Consider the following 20,412-nt stretch of genomic DNA (forward strand, 5'->3'; position numbering starts at 1 on the left):
ATGAGTGTTCATGTTGTGTCCAAACAAACTTTACAAGGTCAGCAGCTTCAAATGAATGGACACATGCTGTCCTCTTTAACAGTTAATGGTCATGTTTACTCTAAAGAGTATTTGGGAGTTTAATATATTGTTTATGATGGGGGGGCGGGGGTCGTTTGGGGAAGCCGGAAAATAACCAGGAAGCCCTAGAAGGGAAATTCTGAAACTGAAAAGCAACTGATCCCCCCATTATCCGCCAGGCATCGAGTACGTCACAACCCCCGTGCCCTCCCCATCTCCCAACCAGAGGGGCCAGATGTTTTTGGTGGCTTTTCGCGGCAGGAAAAGTGCAACCAAAGGCACTTCCCTGCTAAATCAGTACAAACCCACACACTGGCGCAAGACGCTTTCTTCCTACAAGGCCTAAATTTTTCATTTTGGGGCACCAACATGTGAAATCCAAAGGTGGGGGCCCTGGAGAAGGCTGTTAAACACAAATAGAAACAGTAAATGTTTGTCACTCTGAAATCAGGAGCAGCAAGGGTTCAATAAAACATTTGAGCCTGCCCTCTTGCTTGCCTTATTGCTCTGCTTTGCTGTCTGGGGTCTAGAGAGTAGAGGAGAGTAGAGGAGAAGTCTTCAAGATAGGGAACCGAAGTTGCAGTAACAGTCAACAGGGTGAAGGTGCAAATACATTGTGGCTACAGGCTATTTCTCCTTCCCAGACAGGTGAATGCAATGATAGTGGACAAGAGTAGAAGTGAAAGTTATATGTGGGGGTCTACAAGTATGGGAAAAACAAATCATCTCTCAACGAGTTATCATTATTTAGTATCGGCTGAAGTTCTTTTGTAAATTTGTGAAGTACTTCAAGATGTAGGTTATTGGTGACAACAAGGAGGATGTAGACCTTGTTGTCTTGTTTTTATTTGCCAGAAGGTTGTCTCTGGGTATGGCAGTAGCTCCTCTTATTTGAGTATCTGTTGTTTTGGGAGTATATTCTTCTCTAATCTTGTCTAAGCTCCTGCAATTGTTTATCCCAGTCCGTCAGGTCTGAGCAAACATGATTGTAATGTATTGCTTGGCTGAAAATGATGAAGTGTCTTATGTGTGATTTAATTGTTTTTTAATGTGTATAGGGGGTTGAGATTTTCTGTAGGTGCACTGAATTCAAGAAATGCTAGGAAAATTAATCATAAACTATGTAGGAGTGGTATTATCAGATTGCTTTGCTTTGTCATGTTCTGGTGGCATGAAGGCATCTTACTAGGGGTCTAATACCATACTGATATACACAATAAATTGGCTATTAAGTGTAATTGTTGATGAGGACAGATGAGGACATGATATTCATCTGTTTATCTGCTGCTGTCTATTAACTGCAAAATCTGTAATTCAGAAAAGTGGGAATGGTTTGTGATCACACTTTTCTGCCGCTGCTGCCAACTCATCTTAGACATTCATGCCATCGTTAGTAACTGAACTGATTATTTTGTTTTTTTTACTAAAGATGTCTATTGTGATGTCTTTTGGTGTGAGGAATTTGAGGAGTGAATTTATTATTTGTAATGAACATAGAATAGAAAGTACAGGTTATTGTGAGAGATAAATGGACTGCAAGATGAACAACAAACCCCCACAGTGATGTCAAAAAGGGAAAGGTAAAAACATGAAGACAGAAGTAAACAGATTGCCAGTATAAAGAGAAAAAACAAAAAGAGTTGTCTTGAAACTGAAGCCAAATTCAAAAAACAAAATGAACCTCTTTACTCATTTTTTAAAGGTAAGGTACTAAGAACCAGAAGAAAGTGTTCCTTTATAGTACATTGCACCAAATTTATACATAATGGATGTCACGTTACCAGTGCGACCGACCCGGTTTCATGATTTTGCATACACGCATTATAATATGGGAGTGCAGGTAAGGGTTGTCAGACAGATCTGATGGGCAGCAAAATGTTTGACACCCACCCAGTCGAGAGATAATGGTAGATTAATTAGGGTCAGAACTTGAGCAGTGAAATATTGAAGAGTTAGATGAATGAGGATGAATATTGTGAGATAAGAATTGTAATAAATGTAAGAGTTGCTTTTAGTTGTTTGCTCAATCCTTTTGGAATTGAGTCTGTATGTCGTACAATAAATCTCAATTTTGTTGCCTGTCCAGAGACTGAGCGTCTTCTTTGTGGGGCTGAGGTAGCCTGTGTCGCGCCAATCTGCTTCGACACCTTCTCCTTGTGTCTGCATGGGGTTGTTCTCTGGGTTCTCCAGTTTTCCTCCCATCTACCGACGATGTGCAGGACAAAAACGTGGCTCGGTATGAGAGTTAATCTAGAGGCATGAGAGAATATAAAAGAGTGGTGCTCCATCCAGGGCTTGTGCCCAGTACTACTGTCATAAGCAATCCTGAACTGGACTGTCTGTTTGGGAATATGTGAACCTATATCTAACAGAAGGTAATAATTCTTTTGCATTCGTCCTTTTTTCTGCTGTAGGAAGCACAATATTTTGAGTATTACTAACTTCATATGTGCTCCGGTTTCCTCCCACAGTCCAAAGACATGCAGGTTAGGTGCATTGGCGATCCTAAATTGTCCCTAGTGTGTGCTTGGTGTGTGGGTGTGTGTGTGTGTGTGTGTGTGTCCTGTGGTGGGCTGGTGCCCTGCCTGGGGTTTGTTCCTGCTTTGCGCCCTGTGTTGGCTGGGAATGGCTCCAGCAGACCCCGTGACCCTGTGTTAGGATATAGCGGGTTGGACAATGACTGACTGACTGACTGACTGACTGACTAACTTCATATGTGTTTCTTTTAGGAATGGGCAGTAGTGATCATCCTGCTAGGGCTTTTTTCCATTTCATTGTATATTACTAGCCCCAGTTGTTGCTCAAGTAATAATCCTTTGTCACATTCTGCCCACGTCTAGTAGAGGTAGGTATGCTACAGTATTGGCAACAGGGAAAAACTCCAAAAATACACTTTGGCATCTAAAAGTAGACAAATTCACTCAGCAGAAAGGGTAAAAAGACAAACTGTTAGAAAATATCTGGACAAAGCAGTTGTGAAATTAGATATATTTCAACTTGTAGCTGATGAACATAAATGCTGAGATATGCTACTGCCAGTCAATTACTGTATCTATGTAAAGAAGTAGAAAGTCTGTCAAGACCATGAAGGATTTAGAATCCCACAGTTCACAAACTGTATTTGAGGACTTATTTGGTTTTCTGAATTTTGTTTTAATGCTAATATAGAGTTATTTTTTGTCTTGTAAATAATAAATATCAAATTATTTTTGTAGATAAATATATGAATCTGAACATTTTTAGTTGTCCTGGCCTAAAGCCTTTTAATAGACTAATGAGAGAAATTTGTAGGAAGTTAAACAATCCATGTGAATTATTTATTAAATAGAGCTGATAAAGAAATCCCATTTGTTTTTTTTTCTCAAACATTTCCCCCAACAGGGGATTCAGGCACATCCCAGTACTAAAGGCTATGCTCTGCTTTGACAAGCTGAAAACTTTAATTCCTTCAGCCATGAGTAGATAACGTGTGTTATACATAACTGATTGACATAAGGAAAAGCCCACAGAACTTTTCTTAATAGGATGTTGTGGTACCAAGAGCCACCAGAACAGTGACAATACACTTTGGAAAGTGTCTGGAGGGATATGACTGGCTTCTTTTATGAAAAATGTCTTCATTTCATTCCTTGTATGCTTTAATGATGACAGTGGAATAGACTATTTCAGGCAAGTCTCCAGAATCTCCTATAAGTGTTCAGTTAGGTTGAGATCTGGAAACTGGAACTTCCATTAAATTGTACATTGTACATCGCTTTGGATGGGAATTTTGTCCTCCTGGAATATTACAACACCATCAAAGCAGACATGTTCATCATCAGATGATTGCTTTTTATTTATTAGTACTTATTGTGTCTTCTCATGGAATCAGGGTACCTAAAAACATCAAGAAAAATCACATAAAATTGTAAAATAGCTTCCAGTACTCTTCACTCTGAGAAATAAACATCCGGCCTTTTAGACTTCTTTTGGAGCATGGTATGCATGTGCCCATCTGTTTGTTGAGAGCAAGATGAAAGATAACCTGAATATTTTTCCACTGTTTAGTACATCATCAGTAGAGTTCCTATCAGGTGTAGCAAGGGGCTTGTAGTCCTACCATGATATTTTTCTGTGAAGTTCTTTACAGACTATTCATGATTATTCGTGCTCTTGCCTTTACATTTTAATTTTCAGTTTTATGATGTCAAGTTGCTTGTTTGTTTTTTCCTCACTGAATCAATGCCCTGACATCACAATTAAGGAGTTTTGATCACATTTCCCACTTTCTTATGATATCTTTCCTGCTGACCTCCTTGCTACACTAGCCATAATTCCTCATCTCTGTTCGTCATTGAAACTACTATTAAACACTCACACAATCAGCTCTCTTTCAAGTGCACTAAGCATACATCAACATTACTATGTTTTCCAAAAATGATCTCCCTCTACACTAGTGTTTTCGCATTGTTTACTAAAGTATCTTCGTCCACACTAAAATGACCAAAAATGTATATGAAGTAACTTTCCATCTACACTAAGCCTGTACGCAGTATAGACGTCTTATTGCATACCGGAAAGTCATCTCAGGTGAAAGAGTATTGGAATTATCAGATGGAAAGATTCTCTTATCAGATTGCATAGCCAGCACAGACTCCAGTATAGAAAACCCAGGAACAGGTAGGCGGCCATTTAGCCGAGGTTTTCAAGACTATGACCTCCGTTGTTGTCCACTAGCTATAGTTCATCAATTAATTAATGGACAGATATTGTTGATTTCCATTTTTATTTAATCAATTTCCACCTTGTTCTGTGTGTGTTTTAACACATTTGCATTGATATGTGTACCAGTTCTGTTTTTAGTAATTCGTATAATCTGTATTTTAACTGAAAATTGTTCACAGCGCTCTCTGCCTGCATTCAGTGAATAACACTATACAAAAAATAAGCTGTTGTTGTTGTACCCAAAACTTTTGCTCCTTGAAGGGATGGTAACACGATCAGCAACAGTATTTATCACAAAACTGTTGCGATCAATAAATTATTTGACTTTTGTGCATTTATGCAGCATTCAAACTGTACAAAATACAATTTTGATGCATACAGGTAAGTAACACGACAAGCACCATGGAAAGCAATCGGTTTTCTTTCATGAAGAGTGACCAGATAGGAAATGAGACATTGTAATGAGCAGGATACAATCAGGAAGGGCAATGTAATAGGCACAAACAAATCAGAGCACCATTAGAGTTTGTATTTTTGCGCACCCATACCACAATGCTGAGGCCACATTTCCAGAAATGTACAGATCTAAAGAGTATTTTCCAAAGTCTCCATGTTGGGAGCTTGAAAACACTGAGGTAGTGTGGACGAAAGGTGAAAACGGAGACTAATGTCCATGTTTGTAATCGAAAACATTGTAGTGTGGATGATGCCTAAGATCTCTTCTTAAGGCCGTGGTAGTCAGCATTCTTGGCAACTGTATCTACCTAGCATTTTTAGACACGAGGGATATTAATTATCTCAGTCACCACAAGCATACCTTCAGCATTATTCGTATCATTCATGTACTTCATTGTTTCCTTTTACATTTACCTGTATACTTTCACAAGTAATTGTATTAAAATAATGAATAATATGGAGTATGGTTTCAATTAAAACAAATGGCTCAAAATTCTTTGTAATGCCTTCATGCGCACATCTGTATATCCACAGCTCCCTGTAGAAATAAAGTGAGACTCTAACTAATACTGACAACAAGCAAATAATCAATAGTTCTTACAAAATGGATTTTGCTCACTGAACAGAACTCTTGAGAGAGCTGTAACATGCTGACATTACACACAAGGGGAATGTGGGATAGATGAGAAAGCCGTTACTGTGTCGAAAGGTAGTCGCATGCAATACAGATGTGTTGATCACAATTGTGTAAAACCTGCCGTGACTCATGCAGTTATCCTAATCACTGTCCCTGCAAACTCCTTTAAAGACTCCTGGAGCTGCTCATTCCCAGAAATAAGTAGTTATACAGTAATAGTACCCAAATAGTACCCTGCTTTTGTTATGTCCACTCACCTCAGTACACAGTACATAGGCTGCTGTGGGTGCAACTGTCCATTGTAGTCAGCATATTAATCAGATACGAATTGGTGTGCTTTATTCAGTTTGTTATTTAACAACATTATTTCTTTCTCAGTGTTGAATTCAGAATAAGATTTTTGAAAATCATTTTATATGTTTTTTTTTTTTTAAATGGCTGTGCTCAGTAGGGGGTGCTCAATCAACCAAAACACCACAATTAGAATAACATTTCCTTTATTTGTGGTTGCATTCTATTTTCTTTCCCAAAAAGTAATTGTGTGTACTTATCAAATTAAAAGGGTGGGTCACAGTTTAGTGTTAATACTGTTTTAGCAAAATGCCTGAATCAACTTATCAGGAAAGACTGAATCATCTCAGGGTGAACCCTGGACACACTGGAAGCTGTTGTGGAAAAGAGGATGGTAGTAAAATTGGATGGCATCAAGATAAATTCTCCCCATCCCATCCAGGAGGCGCTGTCTTGGAGCATTTCTAGCCACAGGCTCATTTCACCACAGTGTGCTAAGAAGCAACTCTGGGGGTCTTTCTTCCTACTGCTATCAGGCAATTCAGTGCTTCCTCCTGAAATACTCTTTAAGATCATTTTAAAATATCTGCACAATATACATCTATTTGTATTTACTTAATTATTAATAGATTGATTGATTGATTGATTGGTTTCTTGTATTATTTGTCCTCTCAGTCTGTACCTTACTTTTTATAGGTTTTTGCTTCTGTATAAATCTGAATTTCTCCATGGGATTAATAAAGTTTATCTAATCTAATCTAAGTTAAAGGTAGCAATGTATAAGTCCATTCCACTTACCAGAATGGAAAATGTAAAGAAAAAGAGTGTGGCATAGCCTAGTGGCCCTTTTGAGGAGTTCTGCCACCTGATGTGACATCCGGTGAACTGTGTGCCCTATTCTGCTGTTCTCCTTTTATTCTTTATCTGAATGTCACATGACAAAAGGTGCACATCTCCTGAATTCTTTCTGGAAGCCTTCAGGCTACTTATCAACATTCGGGGGGTATATAGGGTGTAACAGAAAATATTGTCCCCACTGCATGGGAAGCAAAATGGGTTCCTCTGTGATCCCAATGCATTTCAAGAAGATGGACTGAACAGACACCTGACATTTAGCAAACCCCAGTTTAATATAAGAGCTGTATTTTACTCATTTGATGTGCCTGCTGTTCACTCTGTCTGAGGAATTTTAAAATGGGAGAACTGGATAAACCAATGTGATTGAGTTTTACAAAGAATTCAGGAATTCAATTGCAGGCAGTGTGGCTTAGTGGTTAAGGATTTGGACTTCAAACGCTGAGGTTATTAGTTCATATCCTGCTTCTGACACTGTGACCCTGGGCAAGTCACTTCACCTGCCTGTGCACCAATTGGAAGAACAACAAAGAAATGGAACCAATTATATCTCAAATGCTGTAAGTCGCCTTGGATGTAAGTGTCAGCCTAATAATAAATAATAATGTCAATTATTCCTACAAAAATGCTTATAGTTTAAAAAGAGAATAATAATAAAATGGTTCTCACTGGAGAATAAATGCACTCACTTGGACATATTTTCACAAATATTGATCCCCTGATTATCCAGGTTTCATAATAATCGTTATTTCTAAATTGACAACAACAAGTCAGACTAATACAACTAATAGTTAACACGTTAAAGTATTAGTTACAAACATGCAGCCGATGAGTTAAGTATCATATCCCTGCTCTATGGCTATTTGGACTGGGACCCCATCCTGAATTTTTCCTGTTCTGTTCCCTGTTGCCCCCAAATTGCTGTAGCTCCCTCTGCAGAACCAAGCTGACACTACTCAAGAGACTTGTCTTTCAAGTGATAGCCAGGAAACGAAAAACCCGAGCGTCTGACTAAATGTTTGTGCCACTTGTATGATTTTTTTAATTGTTTTCTGTTATTTGGTTTACCACTTTTGTTAACCTCTGTTGGCCTGTACAACCCTGAACTGGATTAGTCTGTGTCAGTAACAAATAGATGAATTACAGTATCTCCTGTTCTCTCCTTGGATGCAAAATGAAGGATGGTGTTTTGAGGTCATGTGGTGTGCATGGTCACTTGCTTCACAGCATGACAATGCCATGGACATTTTACTTACAGAGGAGGCCCAAGGACACTTTGGGTGTTGTGATTGAGACAGAGGTAAGTGCATATAATAAGGGAGGATGACCAAGAAATTGATTGATTAAAAAGGAGAGAGACAATCAGCTACTGAAAACAGACAAAATTATGAAGGCCTATTATCTGTTAAAGCACTTTACCATTCCTGTTACTGAAAGAACAAGTGATAATAGGATTTCAAATATCCATGATACAAATAAGTATAATTTGGAATTTTAATATAAAGTGTTGATCCTTTTGTCATTTAGGAACAGGCTGGCAGAACTGTAGGCTACTAACCCACAAGTAGTGATAACCAACACCAATTGTGTGAAATTGAATTCAAAGTGAAACACAAAAAATCTGCAAAATAAACTTCTTTCTCCTTCCCGTGAAATTTGTGTCTTGACCCAAGAGAGATACTTAGTCCTGTCTGGAAGCTATTACATGCATTAACTCTGCAATTCTGTCTGTTAGTCAAGTCGAGAAATAAATCAAAACAAACAAATCAGAAACAGTACAGTTGGAAAAATAATTATCCATCCATCCATCCATTTTCCAACCCGCTGAATCCGAACACAGGGTCACGGGGGTCTGCTGGAGCCAATCCCAGCCAACACAGGGCACAAGTCAGGAACCAATCCCGGGCAGGGTGCCAACCCACCGCAGGACACACACAAACACATCCACACACCAAGCACACACTAGGGACAATTTAGAATCGCCAATCCACCTAAAAATTAATTTCTTTAAAATACGTGTTCTTGGTAGCAATTTGTATCTGCCGTTGACAAATAAACCAGAATATGAGATGATAATCAGAGTGCGCAGAGCAAAGTCATCTTTTTTGTGTTTAACTAACAGTTACAACAAAAAAACACAATAAGAGGTTGTAAGACAAACCAAAGTGAGCCCAAGTGGGGACATGCTGTGAAGGGAGCGCCACCTAAACAAAGAGATCCCTGTGTTTTAACTGATTATGAGTTTCCACCGATGTTAATTTTGTCTACTCAACCGGCTTCACCACGGCCTTTATATCAATGATGTGAACCATGAATTGATTCCCAATTACTGGTTTTAGTCTAAAAGACCAATTAGATTACCTTGACTTACAGTTGTTTATACTGCTTAAAGGATATAGACCCCTAGAAAACAATCCACTAGTCACTCTGTCATGTATAACTTCAGAGATTAAGTACTATTTAATTAGCATGTTCTTTATAATAAAATCTCAGAGGCTAAGTAGTTAACTTAGTTTGTGTTACATAAGTAATATCTCATATGCACCATCCCCTTTAAGCGTGTGCTTCAAAATAAAATCTCAGATGCCAGACAGCAAACTGAACATATACTACATATAATGCCAAAGCCTAACTATTTAAAAATATGCATCAAATTGGAATAACCTGGTGGTGTACCTCAGAGGCCGAGCTTCAGTGTGTACCTGCAAAAATGGGATATACACTTCTAACATTAATTATAAAGATAGTAGGCACAAAATCAGTGAAGCTTTACAAATTAATGAGTAATTTATTAATGGCAAATTCAAAACTAAGTACAGTATCAGAATGAAGTTATAAAAATGGTGGGTTTAAGGAAATATGAGGAGAAAGGATGCAAACTGCCTACTACAGCTTACCCCTTTGCACACTTGGTCTGCTTCATGAATATACACATTTTGGAAAAAAAAACATTCTACAACTAACTGACTATAGCATTAATATCAATTTACATCCAAACATGCCTATGAAAATATTTCACATTTCATGGAAATCCTTACATTAATTCTAATAGGTTTTGATACCTTTCAGGCTGGGTGACTGTCCATTTGAGTTGGGGCAGACATTTGGAAGTCGTGTTCTTCTCATATGAAAGCAGTTCTCCTTTTCAGACCATATATATATTTTTAGGGGGTGCACAATTTCTGAAAAACAATACCTATATTTATAGCCTCAATTAACAGCTGGTTTCTTCCACAATCAAACACATAGACACAAAGCAGGCGACAGAATGACAAAAAGATCCAAACATTAAAGAATAAATAGCACTTAGCTTGACTGTTCATGCAGATCTAAGATCCTGAAACAAACATCTGTTGAGATACTGGAAGGCAATCCATTGTTCTCATTCATTGAACAAATACCTTGAGTACCAGAAACAATCAGGCACCCACCTCTTGGTTTACACACTCCCAGGCTTAACTAGAAGCTCCCAAATGGCCTGGTTTGAAATAAGAGATTTAAAGACAGGATGGCCATGATGATTACCATGGAATAGAAGTCAGATATCAGCTGTGGTGAAAGACGGCAACAGAGCATGCTACATGGTCATCAATAATAATAATTCTTTACATTTATATAGCACTTTTCTCACTGCTCAAAGACCTTTATATAGTGAGTGGGGAGCCACTTCAACCACTACCAGTGTGCGGCATCCACCTGGATGATGTGATGGCAGCCACTCTGTTCCAGTATACTTGCTACACATTAGCTGTTAGGTGATAAAGGGGTGAGAGATGGGCCAGAATGACTAAGCCGTGGTGTTCAATTTAGCTTGGACATCAGAATATAACCTACTTTTTAGGAAGGATGCCCAAGGATCATTAATGATCAGAGAGAGTTAGGAACTCAGTTTTACGTCTCATCTGAAGGACACAATTTTTATAGCACAGCATTCCAGTCGTCCATCCAGCCATATGTTTTCTTAACCCTCTTATCCAGCGAAGTGTTGTGGGGCACCTGGAGCCTTTCCCATTTTATTCAAATATTGTTCACAATAAATAGTCCAATAAACAATTCAATTTATAGTCTTTTGTTCATTCCTCTTTCTGTAACATAAAAGCTCTTGGACATACAAACAGCAAAATCACTTTATTAAATTAACTCGTACAGTGTTAAAATAACTTTAAGTGTAATGACTGCAACAGGCAGCAGGAGTCTAAATCGGATGGAATCAGGAGATGGAACATAATAGTAATAATGAGCTAAGGTTGAAACCTGAAGGGCAGGAATTAAATAAACAAAGGCCAAAAGATGATGAGAGAGGCAGCGAGAGATTCAAAAACCAGAATATTACATGAAGCCAAAGCCAAAATGCAAGACTTAAACCAAAGGCAAAGAGCAGCAAACAATTTGTAGCCAGAGATATCTTTAACAAATGAGGATGTCAGAGATTTAAGTTCTGAATTAGTCATCAACTTGGAGGTAAAGGAGTGTATAATGCTGACCTTTATCCTGTTGTGGTAATTACATCATGTGTCGCACACTCCCAGACATCATGACTAGCAATAGCCTGGCAATCTTGTATTACAGGCAGCATAGTGGCACCCTAACCCTAACCCTAACCCTACCCCTAACCCAAAATGTAATTTAATTTCAAAATTAACATATTAAAAACATCCTAAATCAAAAAACAGGCCTTAAAAAAATGATTACAAATTTAAAAATCAATACCCAGATCATCATGACACGGAGTGTAGGCTGTATATGCAAAGAGTATTTCCATATATACATTAAGGGTTAATTGAACACTTTAAGTTTTGCTAGGTAAAATATTTTATACCCGATCTTCAAATGAATCTGTTTTCCTGAAGCTGTCTCTATGTAGATGTTTACAGCTGAGGACTTTGTCTTTTTGACTGTGCTTCATCATCTCATATAATGTGCAATTTATGTACTTTTATATTTATGTTGTAACATGAACAAGATTGGTCTGGGGTCACACAGTGGATTTACTGTTCTTTATTTCCACAATCAAACAGGGAGACTTCAAGAAATCACTGTGGCCACCTCTTCCACACAAGAAAACAGGACATATTCAAATCTACTTATCACTAGACCAGCCAGGGAGCAAAAAACCCAATAGTGCTGCAGCACCTTTCACTTTACCTTTCAGAATGTTTTTTAAGAAGAACAACAATATTAAAAAAGGTAACCAATGGCACCCCATATTATTTTATTCCAGAAGAGTACAATATTCAAACTAAACTTTAATATTTTAGTAATATCAAATAGGCAAGTTTACAGAGAGATATTATAGTCATGGGGGACTTTAACTGGGATAACCTTGCAGACAGATTAGCACCAGCAGGAGTTTTTAGGTGTAATCAGTGACTGTTTTTTAACGTAGTATGTTAAAGCACCAATGCGGGGTGAAGCTTGTCTGGATTTAGTATTTTGTAATAATCAGGGTAGAGTTGAGGGTGTAATAATAATAATAATACATTTTATTTATTTGTAGGCGCCTTTCTAAACACTCAAGGACACCGAACAATAGAAAAAACACAGATTATAAACAAAGTAAAATACAAATGTTAAAATCAGACAGAGCAATTGTAATCAAAGAGAAAAAGCAGTCTTAAACAAATGAGTTTTAAATTTAGATTTGAAAAGTGAAAATGATTCAATATTTCTAAGCTCAGATGGTAGAGAGTTCAGCTGAATTCTAGACCAGTTGAAGCTTATAAAGAGATTTGCAATATTCAGCATCAGGGTGTTGGGATACCTGGAGTGGGGTTCAAGTGCTTTTAGACCCACTATCCGATGTTGAAGGATACAATGACACATCAATTGGCTGTATTTCAAGCCTTTTGTAAATTACATTTTAGGGAACTTCTTCACATTGTGGAATATATCAATGACATCTTTATATATGCCTCATGCGCAGCTCACTGCTTTTCTTTTTCTTTCTGCAATGTGACCTTATCAATCAATTTGCCTATGCAGTTAACTGCAAGAAAGACATGAATCCCAATAACTTTGCAGGGGTTTGCCATTGCCACATTTTTTACTTCACCAATACTGAATGTATCCCATCATAAGCTTTCAATTAAGACCAAGTTCAAGGATCTAGTAACAGTGATTCATGAGTAATCATGTGACAGATGGACACAACACTTTTCCATTTTATATATATATAAATTTCTATGTAAATACTGCATCATATTTTTGGTGGTGTGTGTTTTTTATGTTTTATCATTATTATTATGTTGTATTCATAAATCACAGTGACTGCATAATGCATAAATTGATTGGTATATTTGTAAATATTTATAAAGGCTTCTGACTTTTAAGTGTTAGTTTACTATTTAAAAAAATAAATTGAGTTTAATTGGGTGCATTCTTTTTCGGTTGGCTCTTGCTTTATGCCCAGTGCTCCTGTGGCAGAGTCCAATCTTCAGAAAGCGCCTTACTGGAATTAGCGAGATTGTAAAATGAATGAATGGCAGAAATAACAAATATGGAGACACTCTTTGTCCATTTTAAACTATTTAGTTTGTTCATATTCATTTCTAACAGTTGATTTCTCTTTATAATATGCAGTCACCAACTGGCGTAAATAATAGATGAGATTTATTTTATAAATGATTATACTCTGAAAAAAATGTGTACAAATATTCAATTGATCTTTGTCTATAGAAATAAAATGAAATGAAAATTGTTATATAGAAAAGTTGCTAAGAAAGTTAAGGAAATTTGCAGTATCTCTAAATAATAAGTTTATCTAAATAAAACTTTTTTATGCCCTGAGCATACCAAAGAGACTCACAATACATCTAATTTTTAAGGACATGAGCAGTATCGCTCAACTGAGACTGTAATAAGAGCAGTTTGTTTTTTATTAAACGCACAATTATGGAGGCTATGGTTTTGAGGAGTGAGTCTCTGTGCGTCACGGTCTGGAGAAGTATGGCTTCAGAGGGCAATCTTCCATATTTTTTATGAATTTGTTTATGGTGAAAATGTGTGTGTCTGGAGAGATACAGACTGCAGAAAAACTATACAATAATTGGTTTAAAGCTCTAATGGGCAGCTGGTTGTGTTTCTATTTATAAATACTATTAGAAAAATAAAAGTCAGAGTAGTTAGAGCAGGTTTAACAACATCACTTAATTTGCCATTTCAATTGCACTTGTTTCGGTTCAGGATAATCTAGCTTGACGGGCAGTAAGCAGTCAGATACATGCATCCCCATTGACTGATGGGATTCATTTCATAAGATATCATTATGGCTTTACTACCTTATACTTAAACTGCTTGTTCAAAGAAAAGCATTTAGCATATTTCTTTTTTACTTTATGAAGACCCAGGTTACATTCTGATGAAATATACAAGCATTGGTTCAGGTTGTAAGATGAAGAATGCATTAGGACTTTTTTCTGACAAAAATAGTAGCAGAGACTTTCTTTTTCAAAAGTAATAGTGACTTGGGTATATTAAATCCTCTGTGATGTGTTGGCCAGTATGCAAAGGGCAAAATAGTAGCAACACAGTAGGAGAAATATAGACTGTGCCATGGAAATGATCTTATAAAATACCCTTATATAACAGCAGAGATCACTATTCCAAAGAGCAGAAAATGAAAATTATTTATTATAAAATTGGACTCAATACAGTCTGCATATCAACAGGTGAGTTCACTAAGCAAACTTGAAAATATGACACAGTACGAATCTTAATCTAAATTAGGCTAATTTGCATAACACAGTTAAGAAACACATCAGTCTGCATCAATCAGCATACAAATAAATAGTATAATATATAACACACCCTATATCTTTGTATATGTAAAAGTCCAAAAATAGTTAACCAGATTGAAAGGTTTTGGCACACATCAGAACTTCTTATATATAAATTCTTATAAAGAACAACATGAACATAATTAATTGTCATTATCTTATTGTTTCCTTGGTGATTGTATTAGAATTGATGGGCATTTGATCTTAATTACATAGAACAGAACACTCAGAAATACTCATGAATATAACACACGCAAAGATTCATTTTGTTTTCTCCTACAACTGTACATAGGGAGTTAAAGCAGTATGCCAGCGCAGGAGAATGGACACTACCAAGGGGAAGTATATCTATTAGTTTTCTCGAGAAACAAAAAGACAGGAGACTTTTCAGATGCCAGGAGATCCTGATCTTTGTTACAGAGAGAGAGAGAGAGAAATGGTGGAAAGGGGGCCATGAAGGGCACACAATTGCCACAAGACATCCTAGCTGACAGGAGAGAACTGCTAGAAATCTGCTAGAGAACTGGCTGAAGTTCAGTACTCTCGCCGATACGTAGGGTTGACCTTTCAAGGAAATTGATATGAAGTCTGCCTCATTGACCAAGTCCTTTAAGAGCAACTGAAAAGACCCCAGGTGAACAACTCCAAGACACCACTGGGGGATCTCTAGCTTGGTGAAGCCCTGATCCTAGAGCTGATCCTTGCAGGGATTGGGTAGAAGAGCCCATTAGATAGGTTGTTACTCAGCTTCACTGCAAAGGGTCAATAAGCATGTTGTTGGTTCATGAGTTGAGGCAAGAATCTACTGATAGAAAGAAGAAGAGAACAGGAAAAAGTGAGAGTCAGTGTTATTAGGAATTGCTGGTGTGAACATGTCCAAAGTGGGCCAAGCAAACATTCCCCTCACCATTACACCACCACCAGCAGCAGCAGCTTGGACTGTTGACACAAGGCACATTGGGTTCATGGATTTATGCTGCTGGCGCCAAATTCTGACCGTAACATCTGTGTGGTTCCATCAGACTAGACTATGTTTTGAGCGTTGTGCAAGAACAAAGTAGTTTGTACTGTTGTATTGTATTTCTGAGGTGGCAATGATAGACAGGCCATCTAGCTCTGTGAAGAGGATGACTTATGTTCTTTCTTGTGCAATGCATTTTCTCCATTTTTTGATATCCATTGCATGCCCAACCTACCTGGAAGCAAGCTTCTTGTTCCAAATTGTCTTTCACAAGATTTCTTTCATTTTTTTCATTGACTTTGAAAATACAGGGCCTGTCAAGGACCATTAAGGCATTCCTTGTGTGGTTTTAGGTTATACAAGAGATTAATTGTTTGTCCAATTTTGCAGAGCCTGTGCTGACTGCAGCCTCAGTTTTCAGTTCTTGGCTGACAGGAGTGGAACCCAACATGGTCCGTTACTGCTGTAGCCCATCCACCTAAAAGATTTGAGATGTTGCTTTTCTGTTCACCACGTTTGTACAGAGTGGTTGTCTGAGTTATTGTAGGCTTTCTGTCAGCTTGAACCATTCTGACCATTCTCCACGGACCTCTTCTCATCAACAAAGCATTTCTATCTGCAGAACTGCCGCTCACTGGATGATTTTTTTTCTAGAGACTGTTGTGTGTGAAAATCCCAGGAGATTAGCAGTTACTGAACTACTCAAACCTCTACCACCAAAATTCATATTACGGTCAAAATCACTGTGGTCATACTTTGCCTATTCTTGTGGTCGATGGGAATATTAACTGAAAGTCCTGACCTGTATCTTCATGATTTTATGCATTGCACTGCTGCCACATAATTTGCTGATCAGATAACTGCAGCAGGTGTACAAATGTTCCTAAGAATTTCCTCGGTGAGTGTATCTATCACCTGATAATGCGTTTAATGTGAAATGTTATATTTATTGTCTGTTTTTGGTAATGCACTACTGTAACTAGTCTCTGGGAGACATGTAAGTAAAAATCTTCATTTATGGCAATATGGACAGCCCCACAAATGAGGTGAGTACAGTGCGCAACAGGATTAGCCTTGGCCCTGCCGGGTAATGTCACCAGAGGTAGTAGTCATAAAGCCTTTGTCGATGCTGCTCTCTTATCAACTATTTAAACCTTTATTTTAAGGCTGGTGAGCTACACCTTTTGTTCTGCCTTCTGTCTGGTTCATAAACACCATTCTCCAAAGAGAACCCCATTCAGAAGAAAAAGTGTGAGTGTAATTGAAAAGGGCAGCCTCCTTATTCTAGGCTGGAGAGTCCCCATACGCTTTCCCAGTCGTCAATTACACTTATCGTTAAGTTTGGCTGCTTGGTATAGAAGCATCCTCTCCCCAAAGCCTTTGACTTAAAGTGCTTCTCGACAGCCTAGCAGTGGGCTCTCTTGAGGAACACCAGTGAATAATTGCCTTGTTCTCTCTTCACAGGCCATAATAAAACATGAAAGAACAAAGCAGATTGGACTGCAAAGAGTAGAACTGATCAACATTATGGAACACTGAGTATCTGTAATAGCTGAAGGCACATGAAATGGAACCCCACTAATCATAGCAAATCTAATAGCCCTCCTGAGAAGGAGCAAGTCTTATTTTAAGTGCAGCTCGGTTCGGCAGCAAAAAAAAAAAAAAAAAAAAGGACAAATAAAATAAAAAAAGCTCTGATGCAGCAGAAACCTACCAATTTCTGCAATGCAGGTAATGAACTCAAGTGGTCCCTGAAGACAGCCTGGTCCGCCTTAAATATTCAGCCAAACAAATTTCATTTTATGAGCTGAATGCTCCCAGTAGATGTGTGTTTTAAAGCTGTTTATCATGTCAGCTTTAGAATGTTTCTAATAAAACATTACAAGATACCCACCATAAGTACATATGTAGAGTCTCTAAGCCGGAGTGATATGGAGAAAGATATAAATAAAAAATGGATTATTAGATATTCTCTCGTATAAAGTGTGAATGATACGAGGCACACTTGTTGGTTTCCTAAACTCATAATAAATCCAAAAAAGTCAAAGTAATCAAAAGGAGGGGCATTTATTATTAGACTAAACAAGTGACAAAAATGCTACATAAAAACAAGGAAACACAATTGCTTCTGGTTTTATAAGACTTGCTAAACAGATTAGTTAATGCATGTTTTCTTTATGCCAGATAACTACTTACCCAAGGGTCCTGAATTCAAGACAGCATTATACCTTATACAGAAGTCACTCACAAATGGTCATACTCAGAATTAGATTTGGATCAGCTAAGGCTGGGATTATATTGTAATTGTAATAATGATGTTGCGTCAAAGTTCCTTCTAGTGGTCCCTAGTACAGTTGCACTTCTGAAATCTTTGTAAGTCCTTAAGGACCAGACACTATTGAAAACCCAGAGGTTGTTCAGTATGTGTAAGAAAAAGAACAATTCCATATGTTACATGTAACTTGAACTAAGTACTATATGACTATATTACTCCATATCTTAAATCACAATACCTGCTGGTAATTAAACTTGGAGCTGATTTCAAAATTCGCCTTCAAACATACAAAGCTGTCAACAGTTCTAATGGAATGTACATATCAATGCAGAAACTATGATCAAGAGTTATGGACTTTTATGCAGCTATGGGGATCAGCAACACCATTGTAGAAAGTAGAGCCTCCAGCGACAAAGCCCAAAGATTTGGAAATGATTTGCCTACTAGTGTAGGAACCATTACATCAATCTTGGAAAAGGCCGGGGCCTGTCATCGCAGCATTGGACACAAGGGAAGAAGAACTAACGCTGAATTTGGTGTAATCTACAGTACATATCTCTGGAATTTGTGAGGAAAGTGGAGTATCCAGGGAAAAATACTCACAAGTCAGGGATCAAGCAAGGAATTGACCCTGTGACATTGCTTGAGCTGCAGGTGGAAGCTCCTGTCACAACCTATGCAAATGTGTTTGATATTATTCAGGAAAAGATCCTAGTTGCCCCATGGGAGAAAGACTTTCCAAGACTAAGGTCATAAAGCTTATGAAACCATTTCTGGACAAAGGCAGAACCATAACAACAGTTGCCTGGAGCTTCCACCTGCAGCTAAAGTTACTTCAGTACACATGTACTGTATCAGCGTGCCCGTGTCGATCAAACAGAGGAAGCTCTGTAGTCTACTTGTGACTTTACGCTGTAGGAAGATAAGTAAATACATCAAGGTAAATAACATTCAATCTGGCTTTTATATAAGTAACATATAAATGTTTCTTATGTAAAGACCATCACAAAACAAAATCAAAAACAGGACTTTGCATGATACATTGGCGAGCTCTGTAAGACGTGCAGCTTCATTGTAGGAGAGGTGTGGGGCAGACTGATGGGCTGGATGATGCCTGATGTCTTGCTGCATCCAAACGGTACCATCTTTCCCTTTTATGCCTGGTGCAGCTGCGTTGTTCTTATATGTGAGTGGACGTTTCATTTTGGGTGGCGGGTGCTTCTGTTCTCTTTCTCTGATGTAGAACCTCATCTGAGTTTACCTCTGTTATAGCACGTCTTTATTTGAAAACTAACAGTGTCAGACTGGGGTGAGCGTGAACATGACTGAGAGAATCAAACTGAATAAAAAAAAAAAAACTGACTTTTACAAGTACCATACATTTACACCGGCTGTTACAAACTCAAATCAAATGTATGTTTTTCAATAAAAGAGCTCACTACTCAAAGCATTTATTTTGGGAAGTGGCCAGAATCGAACCTGCAACCTCTTGATTATGAGTCAGTAGTTTTTACTACTGTACTACTGAACTAGTCATGTCAATGAAGTACACTAACCCTATTTCTCTTTCTTTGGTAATATTCTTGAATAAAAGCGCACTTGTTTTGTTATACTTGTACCTTTTGTGAAAGTGTTTATTTAATATTTGGACTTCAGTCTTCACATATTATATACTTAATTTCAAAATTTTGTCGTTAGCACTAAAACATGAAAAAAGTTTGTCTTTTAGGTATGTCTTCAACATTTCTTGCATTTCCTGTCAGCCTACACTTACATAGATCTTTGTAGACACAGAACACACGTGAAATGCATGTGTTCCAAATAACGATATATTTTTGGCCTATACAGCTCTAGGTAACTCACTCCCTGATAAACAAGGCTTGAGCTGAGAGAGCTTTTTGCCCTTTCTGTGCCAGTGGGGAGATGGATTAGGAGGCTGCTTGTTGCTGGTGATGATTGACACATTTACAACAGAAAAGACGCTGAATGGATTTAAGGTGGGCCGGGTTTACAAGTTTTTCCGTAGGCTTCAGGAATTCTATTGTTAAAGAAACACTTCATCATCACAGTCAAACACCAAGTAAATTAAGCTTCAGGAATATCAATCACTCCACTTAGGAAGCATAAGCGGTTGTGAGTCAACTTCACCTGCTTCGGTGCAAATGAAAGTGACAACGGATGCACTGCAGAGGCACCCCCAGAAAGACAGAAGTTTTACAGGTGGTGGTCATAGACAATTGCCCTGTCCTTATCCTTCCTGACTTGTTCTTCCTTAGTGTTGCATTTTGCTAGTGTTCTTGTCAGTACTTGTAGCATGTGTCGGTCCCTGCTGCCAATTCAGGTTTCACAGGAAGTCCAGCTCCTCCAGGATGGCACATCCATATGTCTGTGACCTGAT

The sequence above is a fragment of the Erpetoichthys calabaricus genome, chromosome 2, assembly GCF_900747795.2.
Source record: "Erpetoichthys calabaricus chromosome 2, fErpCal1.3, whole genome shotgun sequence".
Classification (NCBI taxonomy): domain Eukaryota; kingdom Metazoa; phylum Chordata; class Cladistia; order Polypteriformes; family Polypteridae; genus Erpetoichthys; species Erpetoichthys calabaricus.